Source organism: Nomia melanderi, chromosome 10 (genome assembly GCF_051020985.1).
Source record: "Nomia melanderi isolate GNS246 chromosome 10, iyNomMela1, whole genome shotgun sequence".
In the NCBI taxonomy this organism is placed as follows: Eukaryota; Metazoa; Arthropoda; class Insecta; order Hymenoptera; family Halictidae; genus Nomia; species Nomia melanderi.
Genome location: NC_135008.1, coordinates 1,401,812 through 1,422,260, shown reverse-complemented (window position 1 = coordinate 1,422,260; position 20,449 = coordinate 1,401,812). Strand labels below are relative to the sequence as shown.

Below are 20,449 nucleotides of genomic sequence, written 5' to 3'. Positions count from 1 at the left end.
TACGTTTGAGGAAGTAAGATTGAAATTAATGTAATCGATATTTCTCTTTGTTACTCACAATTCCTTGAAAGAAAATTCCAGTGTCATTCTATGTCAACGCGTGTTTTAAGGATCGATGACAACAGAGTAACATGCAGTTTTCCTTCGAATAGATTGAATGATATGTATGTTCGTTACATTCGCAATCAGGGATTTCATTCGTGATTCCGACAACGAAGGAATATTCCCTGTGCATCGACGGAACACGTAACGAGGGAAATCTGTAGCGTAATCTTTATGCCTAGGCGTTGCGATGTAGCTCGGAGTTGTTCGCGCGAGGGTCGTAAAAAGTCTAGCGGAGTATAAGCGGGAATTATACGGCCGAGAAAATAAGATGGCGCTCGAAGGTCTCCGGCTCGCGTTGATTAAGAAAATGCATTTGGCAAACGATGATCCAGATTATTCCGTATAAATTGCGTAAACGTTCGTCCAACGCGGCGCATTGTTTACGAACCATAAGCTCCTCGGTACGCCCACCTACAGTGCTCGGAAGTAACGGGTCGCAAAAGCTTTACGCGGGGATAAAAACTTTACAGCCGGCGTATCGAACGACTAATTTGCTGCGATCCCCGTGATCCATATGCACGCGTGCCCGGAATCAGAGCAACATGTCGCGAGACGACCGTAAAACTTTGCGAGAGAATATATCACTGTATGCTCCTAAAAATGTATATCTTTCTATTGTCGATTGTTCATTGAAATTGATTAATTCAACCCTCAGCACTGCAGGTTGTCTTGTAATCGAAATGCTACAACGTTTCTTCCAAAATCTGGATGTGCGGAAAATCGAACAATTTTAGGGTAGTTTCCTTAAGATTCATTCGAACATTTAATATCATAACTGATGCAACACTGGAGCCTAGAGTTCAAAGGGTTAAATGATCAATCGACTGCGCCACTCTATTCTCCAAGAAATCCACTTCCATACTCATTATTACTTCTCAATTATAACTCGTAAATTACGATACAATTCACTTCCCTTAGAAAGCCTCAAGAAATAAGAGAACAAACGATTCATTAACACGTTTTAATCGCGAAACTTTTAAGATGAAATTCTTTCAAATCAATTCACGAATTATGATACTACCCAGTGTCGTTTTTTAAACGATCCATCGGTTGTCGTCTCGCGAAATTGTCGCGGACGATTTGAAATCTCGTCGGACACGTCGCAAGCGTATCCGGAGGTTGTCCGGAAGATTTCAGCCGGAAATCCTCGCGAGACGCCGCGTCGTCCGCGCCCTGAATCGTGATGGATGGCGCGCGCGCGGGGCCGGGCTCGAATCCCGATGAAAATTCATCGCGCCGAGGTAACCGAACGCTGCCGGTCGGACCTCGAGTGCGCGCTCCGTGAAATTTCTGGGCGGAGCACGTCAGGACTGCGCGATGAGATGCATTTCGGAAGCAGGGGTACGCGATTGCTCGTAAAACTAACCGCCCACGTGCTTAAATAATAGATTTCGTGCACGTTAACCCTTTCCAGTCGAATGACGCTGGAACGGTGACTTTGAGCTGTGAAATCTGAGATCGAAAGTTGCGGTCTAATCGTTCTTTTTTAATATAGAGAGCACGTGATAATTTAATTTCATTTTCCTGGCTTTCGCGGAGAACTTTTCGGAAGCTTGATAGATTCTCGATAAGGGTTGATGAGGATTAACTCAGAGATTTGGCAAACTATCGCGCGAAGAACGCTGTTTTCACCGATTTTTCACGGATGTGTACGCTAATTTCGTTTATTAATCGTTTCATATGGAGTGATATATTTAAAAATCATCTAGTATATGTAATGCAACGAGACTATCACGTTACAATACGTTTGAATTCGTTTTTCAAAGTATAAATCTAAGTATTCAAAAAATGATCGTAACTTCAAATTTCCACGAGGGTAATCGAAATTCTCGCGTAACTGCACGAGCGAGTTATGTACAAATTGCGCGAAGGAAACCACGAAAACGGGTACTCGATCGTTAACAGCGAAGCGAGATCGTCTGGGAAGTTTCCCTCGCGTTACCGATAGATAGTAGATGCATAATCGAAGCAGGATATTTCACGTTTCTACGTCGTGTTACAGAATTATGCAGAATCCGGTAGAATCCCGGTGTTCGCCGGGATCCATTCGAGAAGCGGCTAACGAGTGTCGGCATTGAAATCGGTCGTCTTCATCAAGCGAGCGTCGAACGTTCAATTAATATCTTCTAACGACTCCGCCGGATGCGCCGGCGGCCGTGTAACGATCGTAGATAGAGTCGGTCGGCATCACGAAAATCGTTAGCTCCGGATCGCCGGGTTTGTCTGTCATAATGTTTACACGAGTCCTGGCTAACGGCGCGCTCGCAGCTAGCAGCTCGTTCGATTACGCTGCTGCACGGGTCGCGCGTGATTTTGCTCGACAAGCTGCGTCGCACCGTGAATGTCGTGTTAAACACGATTCTCTGTTCGTTTAATAACTCTGCCACTTTGTAATCTGCACCGTATCTTTAGGGTAATAAGCAAATGCGAGGAACAATAGAATTTTGGATAGTAGTCTTGATGCTTTCACGGCCTGGAATATTATTACATTCATTTTTGGCTTTCGGTTTCTTTTTATATTGATTGCAATATTGAAGTTAGTTATTTTCCAAGTCATTTCGGGTTTTTAGCGCATTTAAGATACCAATAGTTGCGAAGTAAGAAACCTGGGACCCGCCATTTTGTCGGCAGCGCTTGTTCTAGCGTCGCAGATCAAAAGAGGTTATGTAGGACGTTAATGGATTCGGCTAGATATAAGCTACTTATGTTTCTTGCGTCGAAAAGACTTATAGTTTACCACGTATTATAGCGGTAACATCTATTTACTACGTTAAATTACTATCTTAAGACGGGAAACTTCCCCGCGGTCGACCCTGTACAACGAAAGACGCCGGACATCGTCGGAAACGCTCGGAGAACGCTTCGGATCTGCGTCGAATTCGTCTGAATCGAACCGAACATCGTTAACCCTTAACACGAAAATGCATTCACGGCTGCGCCAGTCTTCGGGTGACAACTCATTCGCCGAGCTAAATTGATTTGCATTGAGATTCATCGAATGAACCAAATTCCATTAAGCTCTGCACGGTTCGACCAGGTCGGGGAAGGCATTGCTGCCTTTCATCTTCCGTTTCATTCAATGAATTCTTTCGATCTCGTGAGATTTTCATTAGCTACGGTTCATTAGTCGATGCGTTAATAATACGATACGTTCATTATGATACATTCCCTCATTAAATCAATTTCTATCGCAAGCAACGAAACAAATCCAGTTATATTTTCATTAATTGCAAGACGAAGAAATCAGGAACGAATGATTTTGATGCACCTGACAGTTTCAGTGTTAATCCGCGACGCAGTTTCCTTCCACGTTTAGCTGAAAACCGTCGAAAAAGCCGAGCCGCGCAATTTTTTCCATCCCCGGCCCGTTCTCGTCCAATTTATTCGTCGCGCGTCTATTAAAGCCGGATTTACACGGCGAAAAGGTGGCCGCGCGGAGCGCGAACGGTCCCGCGCGTAATTCACCCGTTAAACCGTCCGACCCGCGAAAATTGGCTGGCCGACTAACCGCGCGTTGTCTCTCGACGAGGAAATTGATGTGAATCTATGATCAGTGCGGTGCAGATCCCCGCGCGATTTCCAGTTTCCTGGATCATGCTTAGGAAAGTAGAATCACGATGGAAAAGGGTCCTCCGTAATAAACAATTAGAGTACCTCGTGTGTTTTCACCAAAAGTCATACTAAATCTTACTCGTTCCTTTGAATTCAGCCGTACGATCTGGTTTTTCTAGAATTCTACTCCCATGTAACTTTACCTTATTCATATAGAACATGTCTATATAATTATTGAATTGATAAACAAACAGGAACAATACTGACACTCGATCGTTCACGAATAGCACCGTGTAAAACGCAAAGACGACCAATGATTTCGCACAGAAAAATGAATTTGCAATGCGTCAAAATGAATACGGGGAATTTCTACTCCCATGTAACTTTACCTTATCCATATAGAACATTTTTATATAATTATTGAATTGATAAACAAATAGGAACAAGACTGACACTCGATCGTTCACGAATAACACCGTGTAAAACGCAAAGACGACCAATGATTCCGCACAAAAAAATGAATTCGCAGATGAGCAATGCGTCAAAATACCGTTAATAATAATACCGTTTGCGAAGTGAACTTGCCACTGGAACAATTAATTCGCAGAGAATCGATACGTTAAGATGAATGCGGAACGCGGCGTCCTGCGTCTTCATTCGCGAACGCGCGGGAAAGACTTTTCACTTTGGCCGCGTTTATATACGGCCGCGTGTAAATCTGTCCCGTTTTCGTGGCCGCGCGCGACGCCGGCCCGATGGAAAACAGAAAATATTACCGAACGCGGATTGTAAATTGGAATAATGCGTCACCGGAGGTTACCGGGCCGCGGTAACCATGCTTCCGAATGGATTTAATCTCTTAAAGCATTAGTCGCTGCGGCCGAGTTCTACGGCGACCTCGTATTTCCATCGCTTTCGGGATTTATCAATTCTGTTTTTCCTGTCATTCCCACGCGCCTATCTTCGTTCTACGTTTGCCCTTTTTTTTTCCCCCTCGCGGATCGAAGCACGCGTGCGCGCGCTTTATTTCACGCGCCCGGCGAATGGAAAATGTCGCGACACGGGAATTCTATTATGGAAACTGGATCGCTGGAACCCGTTTTTCGTGGCTATTGATTCTATGGGAGCATGAATAGTGTATTAATATGAATGTTAATTATGATTAATATTAATGTTACTCGAATAGTAATGGCGTCGAAATGTAGAAGCCTGCAACAAATGTGAACTTAAAAGGGGATTTGTGTAATATTCGTTGTCGCGGTGCACGTATGTTTCTAGTGATTATAATTATTATCGTCATTATTCGAATAGTATTAATATTGACATAACAGTACTATTATCGATAATATTATTCGAATAACAATGACGACACAAAGTCTAGCGCGTGTAACAAACGTGAAAAAATTTGTATAACATTAACCCTTTACTCGAAAGGCGACTCCCAGTCGCCAGATGATTCGATAGAGCAACTTTATAAACTTTGATATTTATCATTACCCTCTGTATGCTGCATTGATAGTGAAATATTTCAAGAAAATAGCTTTAGTTCCTTAATTCATATGTGATTTCTTAATAAATTCATTTCAAAGTATCTCGTCTACATCTAATCAGAACGTATTGGATATTTCAAGTGAGAATCTCTCGAGTGCAAAGGGTTAGTCATTGTATCATCATTATTATTTGAATGATATTAACATCACTCGAATTCACATTGAGTGTCGGATGGACTCGTTTCCACCGAACTGCGTTCAGCGTTACTCGATCAGGATCGAAACGGAAGAGGCGGCTACTTGCTTGGAATTCCAAGTGCGCCGGCACCTTTGTTTCGCCGAATGTTCGCGTGGAAACGAAAAATGGAAATTTATTTGCAACGTGTGCACGCGCACTCCTTTATCGTTTCATAAACCGAATTCCGGGGCCCTTTGCGTTACACCCGGACGTTCCGTTAGGCGAATCCGAGAGCTCTCGACGCAGAAATGAAAGCGGGTGTCTTCGATGTAGAACCGGGGACATCCGATGAGATTTCATGTCCTTTCGCGAACGGAACCGGAAACTGGTATAAAGGGTGGTAATACCGAGGAGATATTAAAGGAAATGACACGAAATAATATTAAACAAACGCTCGAAGAAAGAATTATTCGTTTATGAAAGTGTGTAACATTGTCTCCTTGTATCAGTCCCTCAGAAGTCAATGTAGATTTTTTGATATTTCATGATTTCTCTAAATTTTCATGGAATAACATTCTCTTTAGTTACTCAAGGATTTACTTTTTGAATATTCAAACTGACTTAACGAGAAGTCGTACATAAATTAAAGAAAGAGGCTATTTTAATATTTCACATGTCGATGCATTGTACAAAGTTTGATATTAAATGTCAAACTCTATAATTTAGCTGTGTCAAATCAATTAAATATCCTGAGTATCTTATAATCGTTTCAGAAGCTGAAACATCAATTTCAATTTTCGCTTTCCGGATTTAACTTTGAACGACAGATGTAAGGGAATAATGTTACAATTTTTAAGAAATGAATAATTCTGTCTCGTCGAACGATTCGGTACATAAAATATCGAGTAGCCTGCGAGCATTGATCCACGAACGGACACCGATCTTAAATCCGTGATTCCCTCGAAAATAATCTCTGCTGTGCCGGCAGGATGGAAAGGAAATTGCGAGGATCTCCAGGATCCGTTTTCGGTCTGATCACGGTTTCTCAGTCTGGCTCGCCGCGGGTTAAAACGTTAACGGATAAAACATTGGCCGCGTTGCTGCCTTTAGACGCAGCTGCCATGGAGGAGATCGATTGGAGCCACTGGAAGATTCTTCCTACTTTTGTGTGATGAATCAAGAGAAATTGGCAACGAATAGTCGTCAAAGACGTCGAGGACGTCGCTAAAGAATTGATTAATCCTTAGCATTCCAGATTGTTTTGTAATCTATCAGCAATTTGTTAGCGAAAATTAGAAATGTAACATAGTAGTTTCTTTAAGATTCATTAAAATATCTAATATTATAACTGGTGCAATATTGGAGCCTACAGAGTTCAAAGGGTTAATACTAGAACGCTGAATTTTTATAAAAATTGAATAAGAAACTAATATCTTGGACAAGAGTTGTAGAGTCCAATGATCGTTTCGATGAAAAATATCGATGTAAGGAACTTCTGTTTATTATAAGGTTATCCTAACAATCGAATAATATTAATATTTGCTTCTACAGTTAATGGAATAGGAATTTCGTCTTCATGTACCAAAATATCATTTTGCCTACTATTGGCACCCAAAGCCGCTTTAAAAATTTGGTTTCCATGTTATTATCATAAAAGATTATCGACAATTGTAACAATTACATACTCATATATTATCATAATTACACAAACTTCATCACTTCAGATCGGTTTAATCCAGTTCCATTCAAGTTTCCACAGTTCCAGTACACTTTCTTGGTAACACTCGAGAATCCCGTCGCAGCCAAAGGGTTAAACGAATGATAATCATTAAAAGTGGAGCAAAAGTGATCACTCACACGTGTGCGCGTGCACGTAACCCACAGGGCTGAGCTCCTAATGGATATCCTGCGCTCCATGAATGCAAGGATCGATCAATAAAGAGCGATGGCCTCGAACAGAGTAACCTTCCCTTCGCAGTGAGCTCCTCTCTCACCCTCTCTCTCTCTGTCTCTCTCTCTCTCGGCAGCCTCTTTCTCCACCGCGAGAGAGAGCGTCGTTTGATTGACGGGCTCGACCCGATACAGGGAATCCCCTTAGAAAACAGCGTAATTTGTTCGGGGACCTCGCCGCCCGCGAGCGTGTTCCGCCCGGCCGATTCAATGTTAATCATTCCGTAATGAACACTAATGTCCGGCCGTTGATCGCGTTAAATCATGAACGGAGGATTCGAGCGTGCCGCCCTATCCCGATCGCGTTAATTATTTTGCGATCAGCCGAAGGAGGCTTTGTAGACGCGAACTGCACGGTGCTATGAAAGATAGGATTCCGGATAATTAATCAAATTTTTCGAGTCTCCGTTGCTTACAGAGAATTCAGACGTTTTAGGGAGAAGTTGTTAATTGTTGCTTGCGCGATGGGATTAGACTGTTTTCGGTGTTTCATTGATTTTGAACGTTTCAAAGAGTTTGGAAGTTTGGAGAGCTTTCGAGTTGCGGAATTTGTGGATTGCGTAATTAACCCCTTGGCGTGCTATTTACTCTCGCCGCTGAGCTCATGTGGCGCGTGTGCTCTGAATACTGCGGAAATCGAGAAAACGCTCGATGGGGAATAAATAACGTTCGTTTACGCGTAATTAGGCGGTCGAAATGAAAGTTTCTCCCGGCCGCGGAAGAATATTGTAACAGACGTGACCAATGACGCGAGTAATCACAGTTCAAAGGCTATATTCGGAGGAAGTTCGCCGGACTTGGCTGTTTTCCCGAGCGTGAATTCTTCGGTAAATTGGCCGATCCCTCACGATCGTTTTTCCTAGCCCCCGTTGTTCTTCGCGGTTCCTTTTCATTAATGATCACCGGGAACAAGAGATATCGCCGATAGAAACGAGCGAAGCTTGCCTCGAGAACCTCGATTTCTACAGTTGAAGAGATTCGCGTTATATTATTCAGAAATGTTTTAGAAAAATCATTTCTGCCACTCGATGATTATTCTTTTATATATCTTCTTTCTTTTCGGATAGAATATTAATTAATTGATCATGTTAACACGTTGAATGTCATGGAGGTCACCGGTGACCCTCGACCAAATCGAATTACTGTAGTTCACTCAATGAAACCATGATTATTTGAAAACATTTCTATATTATAAATAATGCTAACTAATGTGGTGACATTCAGCTAGATGAACCTGCAATAGTAACAATGCAGTTCAATCTAACAATCGTAGTTTTATCGTGTTGATGTATTAACTGTCTGTTGGAGCAATTTCGAAAGTTGTCTTTAACATCGGCAAGATTTACAGTGTAAGAAGTCCAAAGAATTTTTCCATTTATCAATGACTTCGTTCACAGGGCTCGAAAGGAAAGCAATTTTAATGCAACCGTAAATATTTCTGAAACGATCTTTCAATTCGTGTAATTGTTTGCGCGCGTGGCGCGTTCACAGCACATCCAATTTCGTACGTCAATCACGTTAACAAGTTGACGTTTGTCGAGAAACAAGATGGAATGGTGCTATCGTTCCGCGAGGTTATTAATGAATTTTCTCATTGAATCTGTGTCGCCATTTAATTCGACGCATCGGAATGAAAAGCTTTGATATTCGATATTCGCGCGATGTATTAATTCGCAAGATATTCTAATGACACGATTTCTGCTCGACTTCTCTTCGTAGTGTCGTTGAGGAATTATGGGCATTTCTATCGTGTTAATGATCTATTAACGTTTCTATTATTTCATTAATATTTCTATTATTTTATTAATATTGCCATTGTCCTATTAATATTTCTATTAAATTAATATTTCTATTATTCCATTGACATTACTATTATTCCATTAATATTCCCATGGTTTCTATTGCTATCGTATGAATAGTCTATTAAGGTTTCCACTAGTTCATTAATATTTCTATTGTTGAATCAATATTTCTATTATTTCATTAATACTTCTATTGCTGAATCAGTATTTCTATTATTTTACGAACATTTCCATCGTCCTATTAATATTTCTATTCCATTAATATTCCTATTATTCCATTAACACTACTATTCCTCCATTAATATTCCCATTATTTTACCTCAATATCTCTATTATCCTATCGACAACAAATATACTCAAAGTTCAGCGATTTTCCATCAGCGAGCAAAGAAAAATCCGTCATTTCTAAGCACCGCGTAGAATAGGATCGAAGAAAAGGTCCTCGCAGGGCCTTATCTGGCCGCAATGATAAAGCGAAGGGCGGCCAGAGCGAGTGGTAATCAGGATCGTCCGGAGCGACTTGACTTTCGCGAAAGATTTATGACCGTTGGTGATTTAGCGTGCCCAAGCACCGGAAAATCTAGTTAAGGGGGATCCTCTTATTTGTCGAGCTTTTTGCTTCCTCGAATACACCGCCGTGTTGCGCGTTGTATGAATTACATCGCGCAATATCGTTCGAACTTTCTTCGACGACTATCCGTCACGTTCGCTACAGTTATGAAATATTCGACCATTCCATCGATAATACAGTCTTCTTTTCGTCTAATCAAGATAATGAAGAACAATCTGCGGATAATGAAACACGATATACTTTAGATCGGAATTTCGTTTGCCCGAGTTTCAAAGGATAAAAGATGTATACGAAAAGTTCTACATTAGCTATTTATCATTTATTTATCCTGGGATCATCTCGTTTCATCGCAAAGTTAAAATTTCCATCGACGAGGCAAGTTATGCTATCGACGAACAGCTTCGGCGAGTTTTCCATAATACACCGCGGGAAAGTTGAAACGTTGCTGGTTATTATAAGATATTATAAGATTCCGAAATATTTTCGATGCTCCTTCGGCCCGCAAGATTTCCATTTAACTTTGTAATTACCGGGCTGTTGATCTTCATGGAAATTCCGATTTTTCCGCGGCAACTTCCCGAACAGGGATTCGAACGGAACATTCTATCCCTCGGTAAGGGCCTCGTTAAATTGAAAACGCGCCAAAACGAAGTTTCCTTCCCATCGCGAGCCAGTTAACACCCGAACACTCAAGTTCAATTCCTTTTTTCATTCGGCCTTGTAAAACGTTTGTAAAGCTATCGCTGTCGAGCCACGAGGAACGCAATTAATTATTATTTCCGTTAGAGAACCAAGTTCAACTCGATGAACGTCGATTCGCATGCGAGAAACTTCGGTCCTCTCGTTACCGTTGAAGTAAATCGATATTTCCAACGGTAGAATTTAAATTTAATCATCATTCGAGTCAATCGAGTTGTTCGAACTCTAAATAATTGTAATTTCGATCTTCATCGAACATTTAAATCTCGTCGACGCATCCACGAGTCTTCGTAGGCAGGATTTACGTTGAAAATCGCGCATCGATCCCAAATAACGCCAGAAAATATCGTTCTGTCTGCCGCTAGAATTTAAATTTAATTATCAATCGAGTCAATCGAGTTGTTCAAACTTTAAATAATTGTAATTTCGATTTTCGTGGGACATTTAAATCTCAACGACGCATCCACGAGTCGTCGAAAGCAGGATCTACGGTGAAAATCGCGCATCGATCGCGATCGACGACAGAAAATATCGTTCTGTCTTCCGCGGGAAATCGGGAAATATCGTATCCGGGTCCCGATCGACCGCGAGGAGCCGTTGGCGGCGTAAAAAGCGAAGTTGCGAACCGAGAGACCGCCGTTATTGGCGTCCTCCTCGAAGAGACCGTGATAAATCGTCGGATTTCGAGAAATGTATACGCTGACGGCGGTCGCAACTCGATCCCCCCACGCCCCTTCGACCCTTAACCACACTGCGCTCTTACCCGGGACACCGATAGGTCCCTTTCCATACAGAGTGGTTAAAAAAGTTGGCGCCGGGGCTCAGGAGTGTGTGTTATTCATCAAAACAAATAAAGGACCTTGACAAATCGAGGGAGAAACCATTAGTTCCGGAGTTGTTCGATCATTCTCGCTTGAAAGCCGAAAGTATAAATGTAAATAGACCAACGGAGAGTTATTTAACCCCTTATCCTACATATCGTGTCAGACTCGTGAAGATTTCAAAGAGAATTCAAGAAAAAAGATATTAGTCAATTCGTTTGAATGCAGATTATATATTATTCTTCTGTTATCAATGATTATACTTCAGAGCATTCGCATAGAATAAGACTGGAATTTTCTCTTATTTTCAATAAATTATAAGTAACAAAGTTGGATCACAATTCAGAAAGGAATCATAGGGCAAGGGGTCAACGCAACTAGGAATGAAATTACTGTTAAAACCGTGTAGTAGTGGGGTGTCCAGAATTTAGCGATATTTTGAATTAAATAAATATAATTACTTTGTTAACCCTTAGCACTCCAGATAGTTTTGTAATCTATCAGCAACTGCAACTAATTTTTATGGTATCTCTAGTGAAAATGAAAATTGCTATAACATACCTTCGATATTTTAGTAAAAATCTAATTAGGGTAGCTTCTTTAATTCATTAAAATATTTAATATTATTCCTGGTGCAATATTGGTGCCTACAGAGTTCAAAGGGTTAATTTTAGTTCGACATATTTTACGCTATCAAACGCGGCACGGAATTTTTTGAACGCCCTGTAGATGATGCGGCCTGGTTAAGGTTGTCGCCCGCCCACTTGCCGCTAGAGCATCGCCTTAGTGGCTTGCGGTTTGTGCAACGTGATTCTGGCATGGCCTCGGCTACGGGCCGGGGGTGTGGGGACACATTGCGACGGAGATACAAGGGGACGGGGGCGCAGTTTCAACCGAATGGCTCCATATTTCCGTATATTTCGCCGCGGGATGACCGTTATACGCCGCGGAATTTTCTCCGGCGACGCGACGCGAGCCGCAATTGTACGCGTAACTCGTGCCTATCTCGGCTACCTGTTCCGCTAATAGAAACTTTATTCGCCTGGCCCGGGATTCGAGAGAATAATATTCAACCCCTTCGAATCTGACGCCAACTATTTAGACGTAGAAACAGGAATCATTCGACAGGTTGCTGGAAGGAACAAGGATTATTTTAGACGCGTTTAATGGATTTTATGGGAAGTGAATAACGTTGTTTTTATTGTGAATTTTTAACACGTTGACTGCCATGTCATCGATGACCGGAGCTTCCGAATTATCCGACAATAATTACAATTTGTCGGATAAGTAACGTCGAATGGAAATATTTCGTAGCGTACATTATTAGATAACAGTGTAACGTAAGCATTGCGATATTAAATAATAAATAATTGTTCCTCTTTGTCTTTGCTACAAAAGGATAAGCGATACACAAATCTCTGAAATTTTTCTGGCAGTCAACGTGTCAAGGTGTGCGTAAAATGTAGAAACAGATGGAATTATTTTGTGGCTTGATGGAGGAAAACAATGTTTATTTTAATTATAATAATCGGAAGTTTCTGGTGTTTGTATGTTAGGTTCCTAAGGGTAATGTGGAACATTATGATTTCAAGAGATATTCGTGTTTGTAGACTTTCTGAGGATTTTCGTAGAAGTCACTGACTTGCTAGTAGTATAAGTCAACCATTTAGGCGGCACGCAATTCGTCGCGGTAAATATTCGCGAGATAGGATGATCGTCGAAGGGAAATGGAGGGAGCTAAGAATAGACGTGGCTGGCGGGCCAATAGAGGAATGAATTGTAACAATGGTCTTTCTAGTCATAATCCGTTATCAGGTCTTTACGGCGCGATAAGGAATTCAATTTATCAGGCGTAATTATTAGAGATTCCGTGTCGAGATGTTTCCAGGAATCTCGAAATGAGAAGCAGATATTCGTGACTGACGATAAGAAAGTTGGCCAGTGGACGAATTATCCTTTCTTACGTTTCATTTCGACACTTAACGCAATTACTGTGATGTTAATTACTCATAGAATCCGCAAACATTCGAATCACGGTGAATTGAAAACACTCGTAGAAAAATGTTCACTGAAACATTCACAATTCGTTAATGGAAAACATCGAATCCTCGTTTCCCTTTGAATTACTTTAAACAACGAAACTGCTAAATAAACGAACGACTAAATGACTAAATCAGTAAACCGTTAAATTTCCAAACAAATGAATCGTTAAATAGATACATTACCAAGCCACCAAACTAAATAAACAACTCGCGAAGTTCCTAAATAAATACATCACCGAATTACTAGATTACTAAATAAACGAATCACTGAATGATTAAACGATCAAATAAATAAATCGTTGATCCACCGAGTCGTCAAACGAACACACTACCAAGTCAGCAAATAGCTAAATAAATAAATCACCAAATTCCTGACTGAATAAACCACCGAATCGTCAAACTCCTGAATCCCGATCAACTGCTAAACTAAATTATCTAATCATCTCGAACGAACACATCGTTTTTCGTCAAATAGTCCGCGGAGCAAACAATTTCCCGGCGGCCTCGGCCTTGATCTCGCGTGAAGTCCCGTTTATGGGTGATTAAAATCCCGGCGAATTAAGATTTCACGATAGGCTCGGTTGTTTATTAACGACGAACGATTACGACCGTCGATACCGGCCGCGCACGCATGGGAAGCGAATTTATTTTCACGGTTGCCGATCAGATAGGCGAGTGGCGTGTCGGCTTAACAAAAGAGTCCCGCATTAACGTAGTTTATCTAGTATAGGCGGCCAAATCAGATATTTTCCTATAGCCCGCAGCGGAATCAGTTTAGGGGAACAGATCACGCCAACCTCTCGGTTTGCTTCTCCGTTTCCGACGGTTCCCGTCGCAGCTGTTATTTCCTTGGGAAACGTCCCGATCGTACCTCGGCCGCCGCCGCTTCCTTTTCCCGACTTTCAAGGTTCATCGAGATAAACCTCGCGCTAAAAAAAGCACACCTATCTTCGCCACGTGTAACATCCAGCGATTGCAACGGAACTTTCGCTAGGATCGTTCGCCTTGCAACAATTTTATTCACCTTTGCACTCGGAAGGCGACTGTCGGTCGCCACCTGATTCGACGCAGCAAACTTATAAAATTTTCAATTCAATATTAAACCTTGTGTAATGTATCGACACATGAAGGGTTAACCCTTTGCACTCGGAAGGCGACTGTTAGTCACCATTCGATTTGACGTGGTAGAACTATAAAACCTGATACTTAATGTTGAATTTTGTACAATGCCTTGAAAAAATGTTAAACATTTCTAGTGAGAAACTTCCGAGTGCAAAGGGTTAAGATTAGCTCGACGAACGGTGATATTTCACACACCGATGCATTATGTACAGTTGAATATTGAATATCAAATTTTATAGTTCTACTACATGAAATCAAGTGGTGACCGAGAGTCACCTCTCGAGTGCAAAAGTTTAAGCTTCGTTTAGAAAAGACTTGGACAAATTGGTTTTCGGATTCTCTTCCCCTCGAATTTTTCTTTACAATATTTCTCGTTTCCCAAGGTTTATATTAAATACCGTGAAAAAGTGTTACACTGACACGACGCGGTCCACGGTATCAGAGTTATGGTAATTTCCCAACGAGACCCTTCTTTCTTACAGTAATTTCGTTCCGAAACATTCCTCCGGGAAAGTTCCTTTCCATGTAATTTCGCAGGGGATTCCCAGGGTCATTTACGGGATTACGATTGCAACGTTCGCGGCATAATTCCGCGGGAACGTCCCTCAGAAACGAATGGTTTCAATCGTCTTCTCTCATCGTCGGGACGCTTAAACCGCGCTGAATCCCCTTTTTCCCATTGAAATCGCGAGAATTTCCCTAACGCGCGGTCGCCCGTCGCGCCCGGCAATCCCGCGAGCGCGATTATATTTCATTAGGCCAATCGCATCAAGTTTCACGGATAAAAATTTCATTTGCGCGGCTCATTCTTCGCCACACATGTTCCTAGGTCCCTTCGCAGGAATAATCAACGGGTAACTGCTCTTAAACCGGGAAGCTTTACCTTGCCAGCTTCGTTTCTTATATTCTGCATCTCGCTTCGTCCCGTTTAACCGCGTTATCTCAATTAATAAAGCGCCGCGCGCTTCGTTACTCGGAATTTACAGTTCTCGTTAATACGCTAACAAGGGGAGCTAATTTACGTTTAACCTCTGATCTCCGACTCCTTAATATACTAATGCATCAACAAACTGAATATATTAATCCTGAATATTATTTACAGATTACTAATTAAAATCAACCTATATTATCCGACGTACTCAACGTAGGTCTTAAAATAGAAAACGAAACAGATCGCTCGTAGAAAAGAATTTTCTATTCTTCCTCATTAATCGTTATATTAACTCAATATCACTTATCACTAAATCCCCAAATAACCAGAGAAGATGGTATAGTAATCTATTAGCAATTGCAACTAATTTTTATAGTGTCTCCAGTGAAAACGAAAAATGCAACATTCCTTCCTTTTATTTTCCTTCTCAGTAGAAAATTTGGATGCGTGGAGAATCGAATAATTTTAAGGTAGTTTCTTTGATTCATTAAAACATTCAATATTACAACTGGCGCAATATTGGAGCCTACAGAGTGCAAAGGGTTAATCGCCAATTATCCATCGGTCGCGTCCGTCGAACGGAGCATCAATGAGATCGCGACTCCCACGACGGAAATACGAAAAGATTACAGCGATCGCTTGATACGCGCGTCGTGTCCAGAAATAAATCAAGTTCGCCGCGAAATGTGGAGCAATCAAGCTGATCCGATACGGCTCGCTTAATTTAATATTTCATCCCCCGCCGCTGCGACCCTTCGCCCCGCTCGACGCGTTCCTCCTCGAGGATACCTCCTTCGCTCGGTTCTCCGATCTTTTCTTCAGCTTTTTTTTTTCTCATCCCTTTCCCTTGTTATTATCCCCCGGACGAAAGGCGCGCTCCGTTTTTCTATTAATAATCCGGGTAGGCTTTCGTGCTTTCCGTTAGACTTTCCATCGGCCGTTCTCGCGCCAAAGATCGCCAACTTCAGCGTTCCGCTCGCCACTTCCAAGGCCGGGAAGTTATTCTTATGGCGCTTCTTTATCCTCGCGTGACGGGTCAAGGGTCAGGCACGGGGCACGGGGGGCGCAGGGAGGGATCGAGAGATTGAAGGCATGGTAGAGCGATTATTTTCGGGGATCTCGGGTGAATTTCTCGGTGAGCTCTCCTTTTCTCGAGCAATTAAGTAGGTTCTTCTTGTTTGGATTTCTTTTAGATTTTAATTGGGAGACTCGCCTGGCAGTGTTTCATTTCGCTGGGAAACGACTGAATTTGTAATGTCTGTGATGTTTGTTCTTTAGTGAAGTATGTTCTCTTTATTAAATTGTTGTCATTCTTTGTATTCTTGATATCGAAGTATCGATAGAATTCGGCTCGTGGATCTAATTCTTGGTCAAACTGAATTTACGAATTGAATTTCTGGAAGATACAATATATACTTATGAGAGCCGATCGATTAGAAGTTTCTTCGTTCTAGATAACTCGACACCAAAAGAACCACATACACTTAATAAACCTGAATTTAGAATTTCCAAGAGATCCAAGATACGTCTACCGATCGATACACATTACATTTTCCTCGTCCGAGACAACTCGACACCAAAAGAACCGCGCACGATTAACAGAAACGCGACTCCCGGATTAAGCTCCCGATCCTAGCCGCTCCTAAACACGCGAATTCATTAGGCGGCAACGAATTTCGGATCCACCAGTTCCGCGTGCATCCCCTTAATTAGAAGTTTCGCTCTCATCTTTAATACCGCGCGATCACGTAACCGTTCCCGGCGTTCGGTCCCCTTTCAAACGCGCGCGGTCGGACAACGTCGACTGCACTTCCGGCCACGAGGTCCCCGAGGCGCAAACCGTTGCGCGACTTTGACCGGTCGCCCTCCTTAATGCCGGCGGATACCGAAGTGCAAAGGCCGGGGTCGCGCTGCTTGATTAAATTTCCATTTAACGGGTTTACTGCCGAATTACCGTTCGCTAAAGACTCCCGCAGTCGAAACAATTTTCTTGTTCTCTTCACCGTTTATTCTCTAAAATATATTCATGAAAGATAAAGAAAATTTTTGCGTAGTTTTTTTAACGCTGATTATAAGTAACCAGGTGATCGCGTAGACGAACAAATGACACGCAGTTTTAACCCTTTGCGGACGAATGTCGACGTTTCGGAAATGAATTGTTTATATTTGGAAGACTAAGTCGGATATTGATTACAATTGATCAATAGCGAAAAACTTCCGAGTGCAAAGGGTTAACTGATCGAAATAGGACTGATCGTTTGAGTTTCTACCTGTTGACTACGATAGCGCGATACGAGAGCTGCGATGCTAAATAAGTAATCGCTTCTATTCATCTGCGCTGCATAATATATTTCGATTTAGATTACACATTCGCAGCCAACGTTCAGCATACATACAGCATACAACGCAACCATACATAGCTACGTCTCCATCGAATTTCAAATTTATTCGATGCATTCGGAACGATAGCATCGTACAGTTGCGTTTCGATAACGATCTCGTCGAAGATTATTTAATGCCGCGTCCCGATCAGCTTTCAATTACCGAGATCCGTGTTTCATCTGCATATTTCCAGCATCTCGCGTGCGATCAACGGAAACTTTCGATTCATTCGCGTCTCGTTCAGCAAATTGTTGTCATTTGATCTAGCTACAATGTTTCAGGAAGTAATTCGAAGTATACAAATGAAGGAACAATTACAGGAATCGATAATATTCATGACATCATAGTTCTTTTTCGAAAATTGCGTCATCTCTCCCCGATTCACTCTATTTACGACAAAGATGCGAACGGATGGAAAACTCGTCTGGGTCAGAAGTTCGTTCGAAAGTCAGTTTTCAAAGTCAAGCTGCCGGTTTCCGTTCGCTCGAGTCGATTTTATCTTCGGCCGGCCGAAAGGTCGGATAACCGAGGAATCTGGTTCGAAGCGCAGATATTTCCCTTCGACTGCGCGGCTCCCGGGATTCGTCTCACGTTCGCATGATTTTTCGGCTCATCGAGCGCTATTCATTGGTTACTGGACCTGGAAGGCACGCCGTCAAACATCGGCTTACGGAATGTAAATCGCGGGACAGAGTTGCATGCGACGTGGACAAAATGGCGGAGCGATCGCTCCGAATATGGCGCGATGTACGTTGGTAAATGGCGTAAGAAGATCGAGAGACAATGTGTGTTGAAATAAGTTATAGTGGAATGTAGTTTTCGGATGCAGTTCTAGCATTCGTGAAATTAACCGATGGAACGATCGATCAGTAGAATAATCGATCACGAGAATAATTGTGAGTAGAATGATCAATCAATAGAACAATTAATCAATGGAGTAATCAATCAATAGAATAGTTGACCAGTAGAACAATCGATCAACAGAAAGATCAATCAATAAAATAACCAGTAAATAGAACAATCAATCAGTGGAATAGTTAATTACTAGAATAATCAATCAATGGAATAGGTATCAGTAAAACTATCAATCAATAGAATAGTTATGAGTAGAACAATCGATCAACAGAAAAATCAATCAATAAAACAACCAATCAATAGAACAATCAATCAATATAAAATAATATCTTTTTTCTCTCCCGGAGTTTCGCAAGTTGGTAAAACTAACGGTCCACTTGATTTACGATCGGTTAAAAAGCACTCGCAAAGAAGATCGCCCGAACCTAATAGATACACGTCCTCCTTCGACAGATTTGTGGGGGTGAAGGGCGCATTATACTAAACGTTATTGCAAATCTCGCAACAAGAATCCAGCCGCGCCACGGAATTCCGAAAACAACCGTCTGGACGGGGGCCAGCTTTCCTTTCGTAGTAATGAATATTCTTATTTTTGGCCGCGCGATGCAATCCTCGCGCTTCCACCCTGCATGCGGATACCCGGATGAAACTTCCGGGTCACGAATCGATTCAGCCGAGTAATGGAAACTTAAAGTTCAATATCTTCCATTGCGTCTCGACGTATACAACCTATAAACACACAGTTTCATCAAAACCGGCCTATACTCGTTGAAAAGATCCTCTTATTACCATTCCAAACATAACATTAACCCTTTGAACTCTGTAGGCTCCAATATTGCATCAGGAATGATATTAGGAATGAAATTTCGATGAATAGTCATAGTCCCCATAGAAAACTGAAAACTAGTGGACTGCTACGAAGTTCTACTGCTAATTACTGAACAATCATACGTTACCAAAAACTAGAACGAAAGACACTAATAAAACTGCTGTACGAGTCGTTCAGAAATCAATGCGGCTTCAGAAAACAGAAAGTTCGAACACAACACACGCGTTTCGAACGCCCCATCGAGTCTCGAGATCCCGCGAGCCGATTATTCACTCCCGTTTTAGATTCTTCCGTGATCAACGTTTACGACTTCGCGGCGAGTTCGAGGAACGAGCTCCGGGGCAGATTCTTTTCGTACGTGATGCTTTCACGGGACGGAAAAAAGGAGAGACGCGCGCGGCAAACCACGGCGAGGTTACCCGACGGGAGATAGCGTCCCTCGGCCTCGGCGCCGGAAGTTAATCGGGAACCGGCCGGCGCGACCGGCACCGGCGGATCATTAAAGAGCTTTCTTCTTATTGCTTCCCATGCGGGAGGATCATCCTCCGGCGGCAATCGCCTTCCTCGCGACACCGTATCGCCGGTGCTCTTAATGGGACCGCTACGCTTCTTTAAGTACACTCCGCAGTGGTCCCGGAGTGTTATCTTTCGAGAGTATCGCCGGATCGTGGATGTTAAATATTCATGGCTGTCCGAAGTCGACGAGAGCTCTGCTTCTCTTATTAAATGGATATTTCGTGTTTGCGGAACACGGCTTGTGCAGTTCCTTGATGGGCGTCGAGTCGGATCATTTCACGCGTGAATAATGTTTATTGCGGAGATTTACGAAGAAGTATCGGAGCCGTTGTTTGTGATTCAACTTAATTTTACTGATTAAAACTCATTTTTTACTAGCGACAACAGCTTGGACTGATCTTCTCTGCAAGGTAGTTTGTGCAGTTCTCAGATAGGCGACGAATCAAATCATTTCACGCGTGAATAATGTTTATTGCAGAGATTTCTGAAGAAGTATCAGAGCCGTTAATGATTCAACTCAATTCTATCGATTAAAATTCATTTTTCACTAACGACAACAGCTTGGACTGATATTTTCTGCAAGACAGTTTGTGCAGTTCCTAAA

General features: G+C 42.1%; 1 protein-coding gene across 6 annotated transcripts in view; it reads right to left on the bottom strand.

Annotated features, from left to right (window-relative positions):
- The window catches only part of 5-HT7 (5-hydroxytryptamine receptor 7), a 187,927-nt gene that overhangs the window by 17,880 nt on the left and 149,598 nt on the right, over positions 1–20,449 (bottom strand). The gene's annotated exons all lie outside the window — the stretch shown is intronic.